Source organism: Hyla sarda, chromosome 2 (assembly GCF_029499605.1).
Source record: "Hyla sarda isolate aHylSar1 chromosome 2, aHylSar1.hap1, whole genome shotgun sequence".
Taxonomy (NCBI): domain Eukaryota; kingdom Metazoa; phylum Chordata; class Amphibia; order Anura; family Hylidae; genus Hyla; species Hyla sarda.
The window spans coordinates 172,308,841-172,325,449 of NC_079190.1; positions in this window are offsets into that span (position 1 = coordinate 172,308,841).

A 16,609-nucleotide genomic window follows, 5' to 3' on the forward strand; every position below is an offset into this window, starting at 1 on the left:
CGGCAGACGAAGTGTGCTCAGCACACAAAATGGATACCATCTGTCCCGTGCAGACGCTCCAGCTATGCTGATCCGTACACACGCTGACTAGTCTTCAATAAAGAGATTTTATCCTGGACTGATGAGTGCGACATCCTTTGTTCCTCCACGCATGATATTTTGAAGTACAGTAACAAATGCCTTATGCTGCACATTGTTTCCCTATAGTCAGATTAGATTTGGTAATCTCTAATTATCCCACAAAGGAAAATCAGCCAAAAAGCTATTATTGCTGGAAAGTGTTTTAGTCCCTGTCCATACTTAAGGAAGTTTAAAGGGTATCTATCATTTCAAAACAGTACGTCACTAATCCTTGTGTCCTTTCACTTCCGCTCTGCTTAGCTAAAGTGAGCAGTATACAGACTTTTTCAGAGACTTGCATTGGAATACAAGTCTATGAGACTGCTTTTTAACATAAAAATAAAGTTGCATAAAGTATCCTTTGGTTGCTTGGTTGTAGTTATAGTAGTCAGTAGACAACAAACAGTGGTGGACTAGTGATAGTTATAGCCAGTAAATAGCAGACAGGGGTGGACTAGTAATAATTGTAGGCAGCGGAAAGCAAGCAGTAGTGGACTAGTGATAGTTGCAGACAGCAGGTAGTGGTGGACTAAGTGATAGTTGTAGTAGCCGGTGGACACCAGGCAGTTGTGGACTGGTGTTAGTTGTAGCCAGTGGACAGCAGATGGTGGTGGTGGACTGGTGGTAGTTATTAGAGATGAGTGAACTTCCAGTAATTCGATTTGTCATGAACTTCTCGGCTAGGCAGTTGATGACTTTAGCCTGCATAAATTAGTTCAGCTTTCAGATGCTCCGGTGGGCTGGAAAAGGTGGATACAGTCCTAGGAGAGAGTCTCCTAGGACTGTGTCCACCTTTTCCAGCCCACCAGAGCACCTGAAAGCTGAACTCATTTATGCAGGCTAAAGTCAGCAAACGCCGGGCTGAGAAGTTCGTGACGAATCTAATTACTGTCCGCTCATCTCTAGTAGTTATAGCCAGTGGACAGAAAAGGTGGTAGTGGTATTATCCAATCAGTGGGATCAGGCATAGGAATTTTAACTTCTTCACTTACCTATGCCCGACTCATTTTAACAAATGTGAGTTTTTCCACGTTGCTGGCAAGCAATCTTGCTTGGCTTATGGGTGACCATGCTGCCTGCCTCGCTAAACATTCTCTCTGATGCTACACTGGAGGGTGGACAGATCAGAACACCTCTAACAAACTGGGCAAGTTCTGGACAATGGTCTAATCTGGTGACCCAGAAGTCCATGGGGTCTGTCTGAGAAACGGCACTGCTTTGATATGCATCAACCTGGTTGTTCATGAGGCGGTGTAAATCCCTTTTGTAACTATTGATGTCAAGCCAAAATATCAGATGTAAGAACTTTACTATCTGCTGCCTCTTTTAGTGGTGCGTTGGCAGAGGAAATTGAGCATTGACTCAGCAGGGAGCAGAGAAAGAGCTCCCTGTTGGCAGGGGTTTTCTGTAGGAAAGCTGTGGAAAGCCCTGGCTTTAAACCTAGGGTGCTTGACTTTGCACCAAAGTGGGGAGGAGGAGGAGGGTAAGCTACGCTCTACGTGTAGAGGGGGATCTGGATGAGGAGAAGAAGAAGGATGATGATTGACGGCAAGTGTCAGAAGTTGAACAGTATCAGCACAACCGTGGAGGTGTCACTATTTCCCAACCCTGTTCTAGTGGAGCCTCGTGCTGCAAGATGTTGACCCAGTGGGCCATAAAAGACATATATTGCCTGTGACCATAGCCACTTCTTTAAGTATCTACCGTGGCATGCACTGTGCTGCGGATTGACAACTGCATGGAGTGGCCCACCCTCGCTGCTATATGATTAGGAAAGTGGGGACATTTTTTTGGCAAAAGAATTTAAGGCTATTTACGGCTGCTGTGTGCTATTAGACTTTTCTTGTGAAAAGAGTTTGTCTCTGTAGCTAACATTCTACTGCATCTGCATGCCTTACTATATGACTACCATGCCTACCACCACCAGTCCCACTTGTGCTATGGTCGGCTACTGCTTCCACCTCCGGAACCACCTATGCAACACACTCCGAAAGCTGACTATCTTCACAAAACTCCTCCTCGTGGCTCAAGCTACCCTTTGGGCAGTGGGGCAAAGACAGAGATAATAGAACAGACTGTTTAGAAGGGCCACTTGCACTTCACTATGCTGTAGACAAAGAATCCACTGACACCTTGCTCAACATAATATTGTCAGATTCTGCCTCCTCCTGAAATGACAGAAAATAAGCCAACCAGTCCTCGCTGCATTATCCTCCAAAACAACACAACCCCTTGAAGCAATGGACAAATGCCGCTGATACTACTACCACCAGGCACCTGGTTGCTGCTGCTACCTTTACTGGCCTGGGCATGGGCGATTGGCCGATGCCCATAGTGCTGGTACTGCCAACATGCTTACTGGCAGAGGTGCTTTTTCCTATGCCCCATCCTCATCTAACCATTCCTTTACCAGATTTTTTTTTTTCAATTAAAAAAGATTTTTAGATTATTTTTTTTGTTCTTGGGGTGGGGTTCGTGGGGTGATCACCAACTAGTCAAGATACTAGTCAAGTCACTAGAAACTGCAAGTCAACTTTCCCTCTCACAGTTAGAAATGTTTAGTTTTTTGTAAAACCCAGCTAGAAATGCTGTTTTTTCGATAAACCCAGAAAATAGAGCTAAAATACAGGTCAGCACAAAGCATAACTGAACTGCTACAATGCATTGCTTTGTGTTGTAGACAGAGTGCAATCTTTCTATGGCTGGGCTCCCTAGGGCAGCCACGCTGCTATGATCTGTAGTGCAGAATCACTGGGCACAGTATTGCAGGTGAGCAAAATTGAACTGCTACATTGTTTTGCAATGTGTTGTAGACAGTTTGAAATCTTTTTAGGGCTGGGCTTGTTAGTGCAGTCACACTGCTGCACTCTGTACTGCAGAATCACTGGACACACTTCAGGTCAGCACACTGCACAATGCTTTGCTTTGTGTTGTAGTGTAATATCTTGGCTGGGCTCTGTAGTTCCACAGTGAGTTGTTCTGTGCTCACTGCTGTGCCTATCACTCCAAGAAGGTGGCTGCAATGCAGTGCATAGGGGTTTATCACTCCTTTTAGATTCACCCCTATGCTGTCTCCTGATTGGCCTGGGAGCTGTATGCAAGCAATGATTGGCTAACTTTCGGTCATATGATCTTGCTGCTAGCGGCAAAGTATTCTGGGCTTCCCTGACATAATTTCAGTGTTCCTACTTCCTCATCCTATGCTGAAATTGCACCAATATGCCAATTGTTTATCATCCCTTCTCATGCAAAGTAAACCTGGGAAAGCTCATCTCTATTCAGATATATATATATATATATATATATATATATATATATATAATTCCAACATCTCATTTACTTTTTCCACCAAGAGTGTACAGTTTCTTGACACTGTAGTGGAAATTAAAGACAACTGTTTGACCACAGACCTACACATAAAATCAACAGACTGTAATTCTACCTTAAGATACGACAGTGCCCATCCAAAATCAGCCATACTCTCTTTACCTACCAGCCAGATGCTGAGAGCAAAACGAATAATCAGTAACCCCGACAACCTAGACCCTGCCCTTGATAGAATGAAGAAAAATTTTCGACAGAGAGGGTATCCACCCAAATTACTGTCTAAATGCAAAGAACAAGTCATGACTACAAACAGACAAGACTTATTACGCCCCACCAGCAGAAACAAAATGGTGAATAGAGTAGCTTTTGTGTCCACCTATTCAACATCCTCCAATAACATAGCAAGAATTGTGAGGAAATACTGGACCATTCTAGAGAAAAATTTCCCAAAAATTGGGGAATTCCAGGTGCCACCCTTAATGTCTTACAGACGCCCAAGGAATTTAAAGGACCAACTAGTGAGGGCGGACATAGCTATAAAGAAACCCACCCCGAAATTTTTGACCTCGAAAAATACAGGATCCTACCCCTGTAGGGTATGTGTCAATTGTACGCATATGGTCAAGGGTACTCATTTCTGTCATCCAGAAATTGGGACAAGTTATAAAATCCCCTTTTACTTAACATGCACTAGTGATTTTGTTATATATATACTGTGGTGCCCATGTAACAAGTTATATGTGGGCGAAACAACTTGTGATTTTAAAACGCGCATTAACCAGCACAGGTATACTATTAGAAAACAAAAATAAGACCTTCCGGTCCCCAAACATTTTTTGGAGGCCGGGCATAAAGAAAAGGACTTAGAATGTATGCTCGTCGATCATGTCCCCCCACAAAAAAGAGGGGGTGACAGAATTAATCTCCTGAAGAAAAAAATAATTAAGTTGGATCTTTAAACTTCAGACATTGAGACCAAGAGGCCTCAATGTTGATTTCAAAATTACCCATGATATTTGTAATGCCTAGATGTTGCACCAGCCGACTTACCTGTTCCGTGTTCAGTAGTAACTAATCTGTATCTTTTGTATATATGTATATATTTTTTATACTTTTTAGTTTTTTCCTTCAGATTCGGGCAAGGAGGAGGAGATGATCCCTGCTATGTATCTACTGTGAAACAAAAAATCCCTTTTTTCATCTTTATCCTTTTATTTTTTATTTCTTGACACCACTATTTTACATATTTTTTGTACACCATTGAGCAAGGCTAGCCATGAGTTTGGGACGAGGAACCCACTTAAGTCTCCCTCCTGATGTACTGCTTGTTGGGCTGTGAGTACTGGATACTGGCTGCGGAGCCACAGGACAAGATCCTCCAATCAGGGACCAGTACCTGCAAAGATCTGCATATCCCCCTTGCAGGGGCCAGCTGTTCTGAGCTGTGTCGCCCTGGTGTGTTTGACCCCAGTTCCTGGGGCCAACCACCATGTACGACTATGTACAAGAGGTCCGCTGGGAGAGTTCTTGCACCACATTTGCGATACTATGCCCTCTTAGCCAGCAGTCAAAATGGCGCAGACACCCACAGAGAATGTACTGCGCATGACAGGAGAGCCGGGAGAACGAGTGGAGAGTCTTGCCCCTACCCAAGATGGCTCCGAATGCTTCTCTGAGCATCCACGCATGAGACGGACGTCACATCCGGTCTGCCGGAGCCGGAAGTTCACACAGACTGGCGAGTTTACCGGAGTTTGTCTTCGGTTTCTGTGGATACTAATTGCATCCAGAGAGATTTCAGATCACAACGGGATCCTGCTCCCACCTCCTGCCCTGTCTGAAGGTAGTGATTGAGAATTCACATTATAGACACGGTGCACAACACTGTATGTGATCGGGATCACTGGCATATATGCCGCATTGTTTTGTATTTGCACGTTTTTTTTACAGGATTAATGGTCTCCGTAATAATGTTTATCTTTGATGTGTAATACTTGTAGTGTGATTGAGTACCATACCTGTAATCTTCTGTCACCAATGTTTGTATACATATGCTAATGTAATTAGACACTCCCACAGGAAATTATGTCACTAATTTACTGTGTATTTAAGTCACTCATTTGTAACAATGTATTGCTTGATGAAGGCCACGTGAGGTGGCCAAAACGTCGCATATTCACTTTGTGATTAATAAAGCCACTAATTAATCACTATCTGGAAGTGCTGCCGTGTATCCATTTGCTATATATATATATATATATATATATATATATATATACATATATATATATATATATATATATATATATATATATCCATCCAGTAAATCTGGATAATCAAAGAATACAAGTATCTTAATTACCCTGCCATATAGTACAAAAAAGAATCTGGGAGGACTATGCCAATGGCAAAAATTGCATTATTTTTTTTTTCCCTCCTGTCTGTAGCACACCTGGGGGAGGGGTTAATTGATTAACTGCTCTCAGGTGTATAAAACTAACTGGGAAACTCTGTGAGCCCTGCTCTGACTGAGTCTAGCTGAAGCTGGGTCTGTATTCTAAAGTGTTGTATTATCAAGTGTTACATTTGAGAAGTTTTATAAGCAGAATTTTAAAAGTCAGGAGTTGTAAGCAGGACCCACTGTAACTGTAAGTATTACACTCCCTAAATATTTTACACTAATCCTAAATATTTTTTTAGATATATAATACAAAAAAAACAAGGACAGAGCATGTAGGACCCCTTAATAATGATAATGGGGAGGTTGTCACGGGCGATCAAGAGAAGGCGGAGCTACTGAATGGGTTCTTTAGTTCTGTATATACTATGGAAGAAGGAGCTGACATTGGCCAGGTCAGTGCTGGTAACACATCATATAATGTATTGAACTGGCTTAATGTAGAGATGGTACAAGGTAAGTTAAGTAAAGTAAATGTAAGCAAACCTCCAGGGCCGGATGGACTACACCCAAGAGTTCTTAGAGAGGTAAGTTCAGTAATATCTGTACCCTTGTTCATGATATTTAGAGATTCTCTGGTGTCTGGTATTGTGCCAAGGGACTGGCGCAAGGCTAATGTGGTACCAATCTTCAAGAAGGGCTCTAGGTCTTCGCCAGGCAATTATAGACCGGTAAGTCTAACGTGCATTGTGGGTAAATTGTTTGAATGACTTATAAGGGATTACATACAGGAATACATAGGGGATAATAGTATTATAAGTGATAGCCAGCATGGGTTTACTAAGGATAGAAGTTGTCAAACCAATCTAATTTGCTTTTATGAAGAGGTGAGTAGAATGGCTGTGGATATAGTGTTTCTGGATTTTGCCAAAGCGTTTGATACTGTCCCTCACAGACGTCTGACAGGTAAGTTAAGGTCCTTGGGCTTGGAAACTTTAGTTTGTAACTGGATTGAACACTGGCTCATGGATCATACCCAGAGAGTGGTGGTCAATGATTCGTACTCTGATTGGTCCCCGGTTATTAGTGGTGTACCCCAAGGTTCAGTACTGGGCCCGCTGCTGTTTAATTTATTTATCAATGATATAGAGGATGGTCTTAACAGCTCTGTTTCTATCTTTGCAGATGACACCAAGCTTTGTAGCACGGTACAGTCTATAGAGGATGTGCATAAGTTACAAGATGACTTGGATAGACTAAGTGTCTGGGCATCCACTTGTAAAGCAAAGAAAAAAACAGGCGCTCCCTTGTGAAGAACCAACGGATCACAGGTGTGTGGGAGGGGGAGGGAAAAAGTAAGGCTCACCCTGCCAGGTTGTGCGTACTCCCACACAACCAAGATGTGCGTTTGGTATGATGATCTCAGTCTGCAGCCTTCCCAGGGATGGCGTAGAGATGTAAGGTAAACTTCAGAAACGATGGGAATATCGGCGCTGACCAAGGAGAGGACAATAGAGCCAGGTGTGTAGCGAACAGATTTAATCCAATGCGACGCGTTTCACCGCGCTTGCGCGGTTTCATCAGGCATAACAAACACTTCTCAGGGAGGGATTTATATACACGCAGGTATTAACCCCTACCAGACAAAGTAGATTTTCACAAAAAGTATATATATATACTCATAAACTACATTTAAATAAAAATAATTAATTAAAATAAGCATATATATTCTCATAAAATGCATCAAGGAAATATATTAATGAATAAACAATTAATAAGACAAAACAATAATACAACCAAGAATTATAATAAAGAAGAGGGGATAATGGAAAATGGAAAATAGGCAAAGGACCAGGCACACATAATGCGTGGGACATAAACCATACACATACATAAAATATATATGCATATATACACATATGCGCACACACCCGCATGTGTGCCAACCCTACTGTATATGGTCAAGATGTAATAATTAACAGACATATATACACACACATGTATACATACATATACATATACATACACATGTACATGGACACATGTGTGCAAAGACGTATATGCACATGAATGCACCTACATGTATACATATTGAAACAAAAATAAAATTAGAAAATTAAAATAGAAATAATATTACTAATAATAATGATAATATTAACAATTGATTGAGGATCAGAAAAATAATAAAAAAACTTTTTTTCCCTAAATATATACCTATGAAAGTATAACACATGAAACAAAATAACACATAACAGCAATCTTATACTGAAGACTATTAGAACTACCCCAGTAGTCCGAACTGGCGTTACAGGAACTCTAATTATTGAAATAAAAAACGCTCAATGTGTACTACTACTTACTGATGTTAAGCACTTAATTAAAGTGCTACGGTGAAATAGAGGAGGAGAAAGAGGGGGAGGAAAAGGAGGGGGGAGGGGAAAAGAATCGTTGGTATACTGTTGTAGAGGTGACCATATGGGAACAAGTGACCACAGAGAAGCCATCTTTACCAAAGGATGGGTATTATTTAACATTCTCTATGGTCTCATTAAGCCCATTAGGGGTCAATGTTAAGAGCTTGTGAATCCAGTAGGATTCACGATTAATAAGACGTTGATACCTATTTGAATGGTCAGATGGAATTGTTTCAAGAATTGTTAATTTTAAGGACTCCAAATTATTATCATGTTTAAGGGTGAAATGTTTTGACACACTATGTAGCAAGTATTTATGTTTAATGTTCCAACGATGTTTATTCATACGTGCCCGCACTGTTTGTACAGTGCGGCCTACGTATTGAAGATTACAACTGCATGTTAATAAGTATATGGCAAAGGAAGTATTGCATGTAACCTTATCCTTAATATTATATGATAATCCGGTTTGGGAAGAAAAAAATGATGTGGTTCGTTCTTTGATTAAACTGCAACAGAGACAGCGTGAAATCCCACAGGGGGTACAAAAACCGTCTCTAGATATTGTGGAACATGGTTTGGTCTTATATTTACCTGGAGCTACTATATTTCGCAGGGTGTTAGCCCGTCTAAAGGTGACTCTGGGAGTAGGAGGAATCAGCTACTTGAGAACTGGATCTTGGAGTATGATTGGCCAATGTTTGTGTAATATTTGTTTTATTTGTGAAGCTTCCTTATTATAATTAGTAAAAATTTATTTTAAATTCAGAGGTTTGTACATAAGAATGGTTATTTCTATTATTGGTAGAACTATTTGGATTATTTATTTTCGGAATAACTAAATCTGATTGTTTTTTACTTTTCACTTTATTGTAGGAATTAATAAGGAGTTTTTTTGGGTACCCCTTTTCTGCGAAACGTCCCCTAAGGACAGCAGCCTGCGCATCGAAATCCTCATCAGAGGTACAATTTTTCCGAATGCGCAGGTACTGTCCATAGGGGACACCCCTCAACCATACCGGATAATGTGCACTGTCGAAATTAAGAAAACTATTAATATCCACTTTTTAAAAAAATGTTTTAGTGGAAATTTGACCTGTTTCCAACCTCGTAAGTTCTAAATCTAGGAATTGGATGGTGTTAGTAGAATAGTGCATTGTAAATTGTAAACCCCAAGAATTCTGGTTCAATTCATAGACGAAATTTTCAGCTTCAGAGAAAGTGCCTCCCCAAATAAGGAAAAGGTCATCAATATACCTACGAAAAAAGTAAACTAAATTAGTAAAATCCCGGGACTGTGCCATGACAAGGGACTCGAAACGCCCCATGAAAAGATTTGCATAACTTGGGGCGAATCGAGTCACCATGGCACAGCCCCGGGTCTGTCTATATAAATTGTTATCAAAACAAAAGATGTTATGTTCTAAAATAAATCTAATAGCTTTTAATAAAAATAAAGATTGATTTATGGATAGGGAAGAGTCATTCCCAAATGTATCCCGAATGGCATTCAAACCCAATTCTGTATCAATATTAGAATAAAGAGAACAGACGTCCAAAGTTAAGAAGGAAAAATTTTTGGGCAAAGTTATTGTGCTAAGTTCGTGTATGAGTTGAGTGGAATCCTTCAGATAGGAAGGGAGGCAAATAACATACGGCTGTAGAAAAAGATCTATAAAGTGTGAGAGATTAGCTGTCATAGAGCCCACCCCCGAAATGATGGGGCGGCCAGGTGGTTTATTAGGATTTTTATGTAATTTGGGAAGATAGTAGAAATGCGGTAGATTATAATGTTTAATAGACAGAAAACTTTGTTCTTTTTTATTTAACAGAGAACTATCAATAGCCTCCTTGACTAGGTTACAATACAATTCAAAATAAGTAGTAGATGGGTTAGTAGATAATATCTCGTAATAATTTGTATCTGACAAGATATGAAGTGACTCCTCCACATATGCACCACGATCCAAAATTACAGTTCCGCCCCCTTTATCAGCGTGACGGATAATTACATTTTCATTATTTTGTAAAGTTTTTATAGCCGCCCGTTCGGACTTACTGAGGTTGTCCATACCCTGACTGATTACAGATTTATCACATAATCTATTAAAATCTCTATTCACTAATGAATAAAAAGTATCTAGGAAATATCCCCTATGATGCAAAGGGTAAAAATTGGATTGAGGTTTTACATCTACATGTCTAATTGAAGTATCACACTGATGTGGATCAGTAAAACTATCTGCTTGTATATCACCTGGGTTTGTGTCCTGCCCTTGGTTTATTTTCATTTTATCAATAATAGAAAAATGTCTATTTAATGTCAACTTGCGTATATAACTATTCAAATCGAGAAATAATTGAAAATCGTTAGGGCGGGTAGTTGGGCAAAAGGAGAGACCCCTAGCTAATAGGTTAATCTCCCCCTCTGCCAAAGCATACTGAGATAAATTAAAAATCTTTATTTGGTTAACTTTAGATTGCTGTGAGTACGAGTTGGATTTTTTAGAGGAGGACCTGCCTCCCCTGCAGCCTCTATATCTATTTTTCTTTTTATGGGTTTTTTGTTTTTGTGGTTCCTTGGTGATATCGGTGTAACCGGAAAATAGTGTGTGATCGGGAAGTGATCGGAGTTGGCTGAAATCGTTGTGAGGGCAGTGTTTACACTTGGGGTGCGGGAGGCTAAAAAAGACACCGAAGACGTGTCCATACTTTGTGTATAAACATCAGAATTATCATGTAACATAATAAGGGAAGAATTCAAAAGGTCTTCCACATTACCGATTACATCTGAACGTAAATTCGAACATGCTCGAACGATTATTAATTCCACTCATCACAAATCTAAAAATACACCCATTAAGAATTCTTCAGCAAACACAGTACTCACTAAGAATTTTTCTGTGGAAACAATAAATACAGCAGACACCAAAACTTGTGGAAACTCATTGAAGTCCCCCATTACACAAAAATCTACAAAAACGCACACGCACTTAGATGTCCATTCAGACACATTAGCTATACACACCTTAGACTGTCCATCTCCAAATATGGTCTGTCCCCTTCTTCCCCCACTAATACCACAGAGTCCAATACACCATGAAAATGTGGAAGACCTTTTGAATTCTTCCCTTATTACGTTACATGATAATTCTGATGTTTATACACAAAGTATGGACACGTCTTCGGTGTCTTTTTTAGCCTCCCGCACCCCAAGTGTAAACACTGCCCTCACAACGATTTCAGCCAACTCCGATCACTTCCCGATCACACACTATTTTCCGGTTACACCGATATCACCAAGGAACCACAACAACAAAAAACCCATAAAAAGAAAAATAGATATAGAGGCTGCAGGGGAGGCAGGTCCTCCTCTAAAAAATCCAACTCGTACTCACAGCAATCTAAAGTTAACCAAATAAAGATTTTTAATTTATCTCAGTATGCTTTGGCAGAGGGGGAGATTAACCTATTAGCTAGGGGTCTCTCCTTTTGCCCAACTACCCGCCCTAACGATTTTCAATTATTTCTCGATTTGAATAGTTATATACGCAAGTTGACATTAAATAGACATTTTTCTATTATTGATAAAATGAAAATAAACCAAGGGCAGGACACAAACCCAGGTGATATACAAGCAGATAGTTTTACTGATCCACATCAGTGTGATACTTCTATTAGACATGTAGATGTAAAACCTCAATCCAATTTTTACCCTTTGCATCATAGGGGAAATTTCCTAGATACTTTTTATTCATTAGTGAATAGAGATTTTAATAGATTATGTGATAAATCTGTAATCAGTCAGGGTATGGACAACCTCAGTAAGTCCGAACGGGCGGCTATAAAAACTTTACAAAATAATGAAAATGTAATTATCCGTCACGCTGATAAAGGGGGCGGAACTGTAATTTTGGATCGTGGTGCATATGTGGAGGAGTCACTTCATATCTTGTCAGATACAAATTATTACGAGATATTATCTACTAACCCATCTACTACTTATTTTGAATTGTATTGTAACCTAGTCAAGGAGGCTATTGATAGTTCTCTGTTAAATAAAAAAGAACAAAGTTTTCTGTCTATTAAACATTATAATCTACCGCATTTCTACTATCTTCCCAAATTACATAAAAATCCTAATAAACCACCTGGCCGCCCCATCATTTCGGGGGTGGGCTCTATGACAGCTAATCTCTCACACTTTATAGATCTTTTTCTACAGCCGTATGTTATTTGCCTCCCTTCCTATCTGAAGGATTCCACTCAACTCATACACGAACTTAGCACAATAACTTTGCCCAAAAATTTTTCCTTCTTAACTTTGGACGTCTGTTCTCTTTATTCTAATATTGATACAGAATTGGGTTTGAATGCCATTCGGGATACATTTGGGAATGACTCTTCCCTATCCATAAATCAATCTTTATTTTTATTAAAAGCTATTAGATTTATTTTAGAACATAACATCTTTTGTTTTGATAACAATTTATATAGACAGACCCGGGGCTGTGCCATGGGGACTCGATTCGCCCCAAGTTATGCAAATCTTTTCATGGGGCGTTTCGAGTCTCTTGTCATGGCACAGTCCCGGGATTTTACTAATTTAGTTTACTTTTTTCGTAGGTATATTGATGACCTTTTCCTTATTTGGGGAGACACTTTCTCTGAAGCTGAAAATTTCGTCTATGAATTGAACCAGAATTCTTGGGGTTTACAATTTACAATGCACTATTCTACTAACACCATCCAATTCCTAGATTTAGAACTTACGAGGTTGGAAACAGGTCAAATTTCCACTAAAACATTTTTTAAAAAAGTGGATATTAATAGTTTTCTTAATTTCGACAGTGCACATTATCCGGTATGGTTGAGGGGTGTCCCCTATGGACAGTACCTGCGCATTCGGAAAAATTGTACCTCTGATGAGGATTTCGATGCGCAGGCTGCAGAAAAGGGGTACCCAAAAAAACTCCTTATTAATTCCTACAATAAAGTGAAAAATAAAAAACAATCAGATTTAGTTATTCCGAAAATAAATAATCCAAATAGTTCTACCAATAATAGAAATAACCATTCTTATGTACAAACCTCTGAATTTAAAATAAATTTTGTGACTAATTATAATAAGGAAGCTTCACAAATAAAACAAATATTACACAAACATTGGCCAATCATACTCCAAGATCCAGTTCTCAAGGAGCTGATTCCTCCTACTCCCAGAGTCACCTTTAGATGGGCTAACACCCTGCGAAATATAGTAGCTCCAGGTAAATATAAGACCAAACCATGTTCCACAATATCTAGAGACGGTTTTTGTACCCCCTGTGGGATTTCACGCTGTATCTGTTGCAGTTTAATCAAAGAACGAACCACATAATTTTTTTCTTCCCAAACCGGATTATCATATAATATTAAGGATAAAGTTACATGCAATACTTCCTTTGCCATATACTTATTAACATGCAGTTGTAATCTTCAATAAGTAGGCCGCACTGTACAAAGTGCGGGCACGTATGAATAAACATCGTTGGAACATTAAACATAAATACTTGCTACATAGTGTGTCAAAACATTTCACCCTTAAACATGATAATAATTTGGAGTCCTTAAAATTAACAATTCTTGAAACAATTCCATCTGACCATTCAAATAGGTATCAACGTCTTATTAATCGTGAATCCTACTGGATTCACAAGCTCTTAACATTGACCCCTAATGGGCTTAATGAGACCATAGAGAATGTTAAATAATACCCATCCTTTGGTAAAGATGGCTTCTCTGTGGTCACTTGTTCCCATATGGTCACCTCTACAACAGTATACCAACGATTCTTTTCCCCTCCCCCCCTCCTTTTCCTCCCCCTCTTTCTCCTCCTCTATTTCACCGTAGCACTTTAATTAAGTGCTTAACATCAGTAAGTAGTAGTACACATTGAGCGTTTTTTATTCCAATAATTTGAGTTCCTGTAATGCCAGTTCGGACTACTGGGGTAGTTCTAATAGTCTTCAGTATAAGATTGCTGTTATGTGTTATTTTGTTTCATGTGTTATACTTTCATAGGTATATATTTAGGGGAAAAAAGTTTTTTTATTATTTTTCTGATCCTCAATCAATTGTTAATATTATCATTATTATTAGTAATATTATTTCTGTTTTAATTTTCTAATTTTATTTTTGTTTCAATATGTATACATGTAGGTGCATTCATGTGCATATACGTCTTTGCACACATGTGTCCATGTACATGTGTATGTATATGTATATGTATGTATACATGTGTGTGTATATATGTCTGTTAATTATTACATCTTGACCATATACAGTAGGGTTGGCACACATGCGGGTGTGTGCGCATATGTGTATATATGCATATATATTTTATGTATGTGTATGGTTTATGTCCCACGCATTATGTGTGCCTGGTCCTTTGCCTATTTTCCATTTTCCATTATCCCCTCTTCTTTATTATAATTCTTGGTTGTATTATTGTTTTGTCTTATTAATTGTTTATTCATTAATATATTTCCTTGATGCATTTTATGAGAATATATATGCTTATTTTAATTAATTATTTTTATTTAAATGTAGTTTATGAGTATATATATATACTTTTTGTGAAAATCTACTTTGTCAGGTAGGGGTTAATACCTGCGTGTATATAAATCCCTCCCTGAGAAGTGTTTGTTATGCCTGATGAAACCGCGCAAGCGCGGTGAAACGCGTCGCATTGGATTAAATCTGTTCGCTACACACCTGGCTCTATTGTCCTCTCCTTGGTCAGCGCCGATATTCCCATCGTTTCTGAAGTTTACCTTACATCTCTGGGCATCCACTTGGCAAATGAGGTTCAATGTGGATAAATGTAAAGTTATGCATCTGGGTACTAATAACCTGCATGCATTGTATGTCTTAGGGGGGATTAAACTGTCAGAGTCACTGGTAGAGAAGGATCTGGGTGTACTTGTAGATCACAGACTACAGAATAGCATGCAATATCAGGCTGCTGCTTCCAAAGCCGGCAGGATATTGTTATGTATCAAAAGAGGCATGGACTCAAGGGACAGAGACATAATACTCCCCCTTTATAAAGCATTGGTACGGCCTCACCTGGAATATGCTGTTCAGTTTTGGTCGCCTGTTCATAAAAGGGACACTGCGGAGTTGGAAAGGGTGCAGAGACGCGCGACTAAACTAATATGGGGCATGGAACATCTTAGCTATGAGGAGTGATTAAAGGAGTTACAATTGTTTAGTCTTGAGAAGAGACGTTTAAGGGGGGATATGATAAACGTATATAAGTATATAAATGGCCCATACAAAAAATATGGAGAAAAACTGTTCCAGGTTAAAAACCCCCAAAGGACGAGGGGGCACTCCCTCCGTCTGGAGAAGAAAAGGTCTAGTCTAAAGGGGCGACACGTCTTCTTTTCCGTGAGGACTGTGAATTTATGGAACGGTCTACCTCAGGAACTGGTCACAGCAGGAACAATTAACAGCTTTAAAACAGGGTTAGATACATTCCTGGAACAAAATAACATTAATGCTTATGCAGAATTATAAAACTACATCCCTTTCCCTTATCCCCTTACACCCTTCCCTTCAATTCCCTGGTTGGACTTGATGGACGTATGTCTTTTTTCAACCATACTAACTATGTAACTATGTAACCTAATATAAATAAAGTGGTCATTGAACTTAGCTTCTGAAATATTTCTTGGGAATTGTTACTATTAAGTTCTGTATGGGATATATATATATATATATATATATATATATATATATATGTGTTATTCTCTTTTTAATGGGAATATGGTCAATTTAATTAGTTGTTATGGCTAGCTACTGATATGAACTGATTTTTCCACACTTAATTTTTCTAGAACCTAGGTTATCAGTGAAGATATGTTGTATTATACTGTAGGGCAGTGGAGTATCATCAAAAACATTCATTATGAAAAATCTGCAAAAATCTAGAGATGCCGAGGCCCATTGGCAATTTTGCATTTGTTCAATTTGTGCAATGGTCTGGACTCATCTAATATTGTCTATTGTGGACCTACCTAGTATGAAGATTGATTGGTCTGGGTGTATTAATGATAAAATAACAGTACTGTATTTAGTCTAGTAACTAAGTGTTTTAGGTTGATAAGCCCGTTAAACAAGTGGGTCTATGTAGTTGAAAAGACTGGAATTGTAAGCATATTGGGTCAATACTCATAATGTAGTCAATTTGAGCAAATGTATTATAGATTATGGCATATATTAAAGGGCTATGGTACAAGATGATCCTGTTGATTGGGATGATATTCCTTCAATATTCTTACCTTTGAATTTTTCTGGGAATGTC